The 6,714-nt window shown below is 38.7% G+C and overlaps 1 long non-coding RNA gene across 1 annotated transcript; it reads right to left on the bottom strand.

The window, feature by feature from the left end:
- Positions 1-1,191: 1,191 nt before the first annotated feature.
- Positions 1,192-6,714, bottom strand: LOC114561947 (uncharacterized). Its single transcript, XR_003693414.1, has 3 exons — positions 6,484-6,714; positions 4,362-4,399; positions 1,192-1,293 (listed from the first exon to the last, which is right to left on the bottom strand). It is a non-coding gene; the product is annotated as an uncharacterized LOC114561947 (long non-coding RNA).

The raw sequence follows: 6,714 nt of genomic DNA, 5'->3' as shown, positions 1-6,714 counted from the left end.
GCAGGCCCGGCGGCGTTCAGCTTCTGCTTCTGCCTGCCCTCCTGACTGCAGTGTGACAACAATCCAGTGGCGCCCTTCTGGTGGAGGTCTTCAGAAGACCATTCAAGCCTTTGCTGTGAAAATTTTTATTTTATTTCCCTCAAAAATAGGTAATTGAGCACTGTAGTGGTTATGACCATATTAATGACTATGTTACTACATGGAAGCAGGCCAAATGATGCCTGTTTCTTGTGCAGTAATTCTGTACCTGAAGGCTAGCTCTAGCTCCATAGTTACATTACTCAAGCTTCTTCCTTTGTGAACACCTCCGCTTTTCACTCTACACACGCTCCTCCAACCTGCACACTGTTTACCTTTTCCTGCTACAACTGAATTCAAACGGGACTTTGCTTGAGACTACAGCTAGCCGTCTGTAACACTATTTTACTGTACAGGCAAACATAATTTGGTCCGTTTCATGTAGTTACATAGTCACTAATATGGTCATAATCACTACAGTACATTTACAGTACTACTACATTTTGAGGTGGGAAATAAAAATTTTGCAGCGAAGGCAGATGGTCTGGAGGACATCCACCAGACCAGCTCGCTGGATTGTTGTCGGCCAAGGGGCGGGAAGGAAGCAGACAGGGGCTTGCCGGGCCACTGCTCGCCCGGCTGAAACCACAAAATCAACACTGGCAAGACTCCTACTCCTGCTTTTACAAAAATGGATATATATGCTACAAAATACACACAGAACTGCTGTGTGATGATTATTACCAAATAATTATATTAATAATATTCCTGGCTGAACACACTCACTCATCCCAGGCGCTTCTGGCTAAGAGGGTAGGTGAATTTAAACAATGGCTAAGTTGCTTGTATCTTGTTGTCATGTAAGGGCCCTGTTCATGTTGTACAGATGTTTTTAATTGCATTTTGTGTCTGTTAAGAGCACAAAGGCACTCTTTATCTTATGCCCCCAAAACTGCCGTTTAGCTGAGTGGGAGCTCTGGGCAATTTTTTCTATCAAATAAAAGGTTAAATTCACCTGATGTATCAGTATTTTTAAAATATAGTCATGCCTTACTGTGCTGTGGAACCAGTGACAGTTACCAGACTTAACAGGTTAAAACCAAGACAATTTCCTCCACTACTGTTATTGTCAGACCAAGTTGTGCATTGGATTCTATGTGAACTTACAAATACACTTTCTGCTCTCTTGAGTTCAGGAACACTTATGTCCTCCTTTTCAGGGACGGAACTTAGTTCAAGGATCACTGTAGAGTTAGAAGAGCTCTGGTCCATTTCCTGGGGATCAAATAAAAAACAAACAATTATTGTTGTTAGTTAAAATAAATGTATGCCATTTACTTATTGATATTTTTTCTGTTAAAACTAATTTATTTTAGAATTCCTCTCCCACTACATTCCATATTAGTATTACTATACACCACATCTAACGTACCTAGTATAACCTGCTAAACTGACTGACTCTACTCTACCTTTGGATGACCACCGCTGAAAACCTGTAATCTTTTGACACTGATGATGATGGATAAAGCCTAACAAGCATTTTTTTAGAGATTAACCTAATGATGAAAATGTGACATATTATGGTGGATTCATGTAGGCTTATTATTACTTGAGATTATGTACAACACTGTGATTTTATAAAACAAAATCTATAATACAATGACTTACACAAAGCAAAACCTTACTTGGAAAAAAAAAATATGAAACCTACAACTCAGGCTAAATACTGGATCATCCTGCAATGGCTCACTTAAGCCAGTTATGATTAGGTTGGGTACCGTTTGGATTTTACGATTCCGATGCCGAACCGGTACTTTTAAACGATTCCTAAACGATTCTTAAACCGATTCTTGAAAAACTGAAAAATGACATAAAAGAAAGGCTTTTTATGGGTTTTTTTTTTTTAAATTTGAGAGGCTGTCCTGCCCCCCCACCACCAGGCTACAGGGTCCTGTCCTGAACGATAGACTAGCAGAGTAAGTGTAATGTTTACTAGCGATCATGTGCAATCAGTGAATGGTTAATATGCTTTACGTCTGTTTTGGTGAGCCCAGAGGGAAAATATGCCATTTTAAAAGTAGCCTACATTTACGGTAGCTAGCTAACGGTAGACTACAGACAAAGTGTGATATTTTTACGTCCGTTTCAGAGCGTGTACAAAAAGCCGTCTATCAGCAGAGATTGTAGAGTGCATGTCCGAGAATAACGCAGACACGCTTCACACGCGCCGGGCATGCGCGCTTTCGGCAGAAAAGGGAGAAAGGAAAAAAAGAGTCTGCCGCTGTCCGGAGCAACAGAGGGAAAATATTTCAGTCGGAACCGAAATGAGGAACCGAAATTCACATTCTAATCCGGTCCGAATACTACCGTTTATATAACCGGTACCATAGTGGCAGACGTGTATATTCCAGGTGCCAGAAAGTAAAAATCCTGCCATGTTTTTGGATCTGCCTTTACATCTAGAACAGGTGTTTTCACTAACGAACTCATCTACCTGGTAGAGGAGCTGGTTTAGTGATGGTTGGGACAGCTGCTGGACAGGATTTCTACTTTCTGGCACCTGGACTATACACCTCTGCATAGTGGAACCGGGTTTCGGTACCCAACCCTAGTTATGATGCCATGTTGTTCAATAAAAAACATGATGCAGAGAGAGGAAGAGATTGCTAGGTGTGTTTGCTTAAAAAGTAGGAAGTTTACATTGGCATGACAGAAAGGTAAGCTATGTTTGATTTGTGTTGCAGGCTAGTTGACTTACGGCGTGAGTTTAAGCAGCAGCCATAATGAACCGATAACATGTATGAGGGCCTATGGCAAGAATGCTTTAACTGAATGATTACTGTTGCTGAGCATAATAAAACATAATGCTAATGTTACTAGCCACAGCTCTTCTTATGGTGCTGCTGAACTTTTCTCATAAACTTGTAGCTGATGACCGCATTATTATTGAGGATGCAGTTATAGGCAGTCATTACAGGTAGCTGTTGGACTGTTTTCATTTTCCACTTTAAAAATACCTACACAGGGAAAACATTGTACACTTATAGCTTATATTTCTGCATTGCCACAGTAATTTATGACTATGAAGGTAAATATGGTGCAAAATGTGAGAGCTTGTAGAACAAAAATCTGATCTTGTAAGAGAAAAATGTTCACCTATTGAAAAGAATTCACACACCTGTGATCTGAATGTGAAATCACAGAAAACAAATTCAAATGTGTAGATTGATTTTTACATAGATACAATGATAGCTGCAAACTTTTAATGCAACATTTACCCATCATTTGTTTTATTTTAGGTTCATTTTCCATCACATCACAACTCAGTGATTACAACCTCTCAAATCTGTCACTGCAACTTTATATACGTGCTCTCTCGCATCACCAAGTGGTGAAACTGTGCGCCTCTACTTTTGCAACACTTCTTGCGATACATTTGGTGCAATACTAATTTGTACCTGTGGACTACGGGGCTGTGGAGCTCTGAGCCAACAGAACAGGGAAAGCAGGGTTTCTATGGCCAGATGAGGGACAACTCTGTCTTGCTCATTCATTTAGTGTAGCATGGAGCTTTGTGATGTGAGAGAGCATGTATGTAAAGTTGCAGTGATTGATTAAGATGTTGTTAGCAATGTTGTGGTTGTGCTGGAAAATGCACTCATGTAATAAAAAAAAAGAAAAAAAAATCAGTAAAGTTACATTACAAATTTGCTACTGCCATTGTATCTATGGTAAAATAAATCTACACATTTGTGAATTAGTATTATTTTTTCTGTAACATCACATTTAGATCACGGTTGTGTGAATTTTTTCTATGAGTGAAAATCTCAATTTACAAGTTCAGATTTTTTCTACAAACTCATGTTTTTTTTCCTGTGACCTCATGGTCTACAAGTGCTCACATGAAGTCTACAAGCTTGCGCATTATGCATCATATTTACCTTTATATATGACAGCTGATGGAGATTTTTGTGCGATAATTGCAGGAGGTGGGAGAAAAGTTCATGTGTGAGTCTCCAGTACAATGCATGAAAGGTGGTCACCCTATTCAACCTATCAATAATAGTGTTACTCACATTGACTTAAATGGCTCCTGTACTATTAAAATCAATAGCATTATCACTGACCACATTCAACAGCGTGTGTAGATGGAGAGTCCTCTCATGCTTTTATTTGCTCGCTCAATACTAGATTTCCTGTATCTCTCCTCACACAAAGCATGATGTCTTCTGAGTTTCTCAAGGCGACACATGTGACAGTTTTTTCCTGTAAAATAACTGTCCTTAAGATCCATCTCTTGCTGTCCATCTAACATAATATCCCATGTGTACCCTCTATCTTACCTCATTCTGGTGTCCAGATGGATTCATCCCTCGATCAGCTGTAAGGCAAGACAGATTTATTTGTATAGCGCATTCCATACATGGCAGCAATACAATGTGCTTCACTTAAAAAACAATAATTAAAAATACAATTTTAGCAATAATAGAAAAAGTAAAATGTATATATAACAACAACAAAGAGTCAATTTAAAAATAAATAGATAACTAAATGAATAGATAGAAAGACTTATAAAAAACAATGTGCATTAACTGCTGAACGCATCTGAGAAAAACTTGTTCTTTAGCTTTGTTTTAAAAATGGTAGTTGGGGCGTTTATGTTCTCTGGAAGCTAGTCCAAAGATGGACACCATAGTGGTTAAAAGCTGCTTCCCCCTGTTTTGTTCCGACAGCAGGTTTCAGTAGTAGTTGCTTATGTTGTAATCGAAGGGGTCTTGGTTGAGAATGTTGTTGGAAGATGTCATGCAGGTAGTTTGGTCCCATCCCCTTCAGTGACTTAAAAACTAACAGAAGTGCCTAAGAATCAATTCTGTATCTAATTGGGAGCCAGTGTAAGGACTTTAAGACTGGCGTAATATGATCTGTTCTTTTTGTTTTATTAAGGATCCTGACTGCCCTATTCTGTACCATTTGGGGTGGTTTTAAAGTCTTTTTAGGGAGTCCAGCACATTGCAATAATCAATCTTACTAGAAATGAAAGCATGTATGATTTTTTCCAAGATCCTCCTTTGACATAAATCCTTTTATTTTATTGATATTTTTAAGATGAAGGTATGCTGATTTTATGACTGTTTTAAGTCATAAAAGTGAGTGCTAAAATTTAGATCATTGTCTATAAGGACACCAAGGTTGTTTTTTTTTAACCACTTTCTTTGCTATTAAGCTCTTCCTTTCAAGCAAGGTAGAAAGTTTGCATCCCTCCTCCTTTCCAAAAACTACAACCTCAGTTTTATTTTTGTTAGGCTGGAGGAAGTTCTGTGACATCCTAGTATCTATTTCTTCAAGGCACTGTCAGAGAGTGTTAATGGGGTTATAGTCATTAGTAAAGATATGACAAAAATATGTTTACCACAGAACTTAAATAGATCAAATTAAAACGTTATAGAGCATCAGGGTAATCTCATTTGGTAAACTATAAGATGGCAGCCATAGAATGTTGAGGATGTTTCATACATTGCATTGTTTGATGTGTGACAGTGCATGACAGGGTTTCCCTGAGATTTCAAAGCGCTTAGGTGCAATGACGTCACACATTCATTTGCATATTGGTGACGACATTAAACTTTATTATATATCTATTTTTGCAAAAGCTTAGTTGTTGTCGGTTGCAGCTAGGGAAAGATCATTAGAAGCAAAACTTGGAGGAGGAGCTTGTCACTAAAATGAGAATAGCTTGTCCACCTTAAAGGTCAGCCCACGGTTGGTGAGTGAACCTTAGCTAAAGTTGTCGCTAGCTCTGTGCCGGGCTGGCTAACCGTTTCACTTTAAACCAGCAGGTAGCAAGCAGGACACGGGAACTTGGCTTGGGTCTTGAGGAGTTGTAGCAATTACCAACAGATATACTGTACACAGACTGCACTTCTACATTAACATCTAATATGTTAATGATTATTAACTTTATACTCACAGACAAACACAAGTCCCTCTCTTTTTCCACCACACACTCGCTAATGTGTGGCCTGTAGCTGTGTGCGTAACATGCATGGTGTTTGTGTGTGATTGTGACACTGTTTGTGTCCATCATACAGCACGTGTCCAGAAGACAACAAGCAGGAGCCCCTCCTGTTCATCGGCTTCTATACAGTCTATGTTCGCAGTCCAGATGCTGTCCAAATTGTTTTTATGTTTATACGCTTCAGCGCTGCCCCTAAGCTCTATAATGTCAGGGATAACCCTGCATAAGACTCAGAAAGTTGGATTAATCAACAAAAATGCAGGTGGAATAATCAAATCGAGCCTTTGCCATGCAACACATCAACTCTCATGCACCAAACCAACACTGATTTCCATGATATTTTCAAACATTCTATAGCAGACATTTTAATGTGTACCAGCAAAATGACCAAAAAGAGATCATTAAGTGCAAATTCATATCACAAGTTGTCCTAATTATGACTTACTGACCTGAAGAATTTAAAGGGCTGTCACAGTGACCATGAATGGTTGTCAAATCTTCTTCCTGCAAGTCATATCATATATCATATTAGTCACACATTTTAGCTGCATTTCTCCAGTTTATTAACAGTAGATTAGGCAGTACGTGTCACATGCACCATCAAAGAGGTAGTATAACACTGTATGTCCATATTTTCGATAAAAGGATGTTTTTTTATATGGGAAAAGTACAACATATTT

This window comes from Perca flavescens, chromosome 2 (genome assembly GCF_004354835.1).
Source record: "Perca flavescens isolate YP-PL-M2 chromosome 2, PFLA_1.0, whole genome shotgun sequence".
NCBI lineage: Eukaryota > Metazoa > Chordata > Actinopteri > Perciformes > Percidae > Perca > Perca flavescens.
The sequence above is the reverse complement of the archived record's forward strand: the minus strand, read 5'-3'. Positions and strand labels throughout refer to the sequence as shown.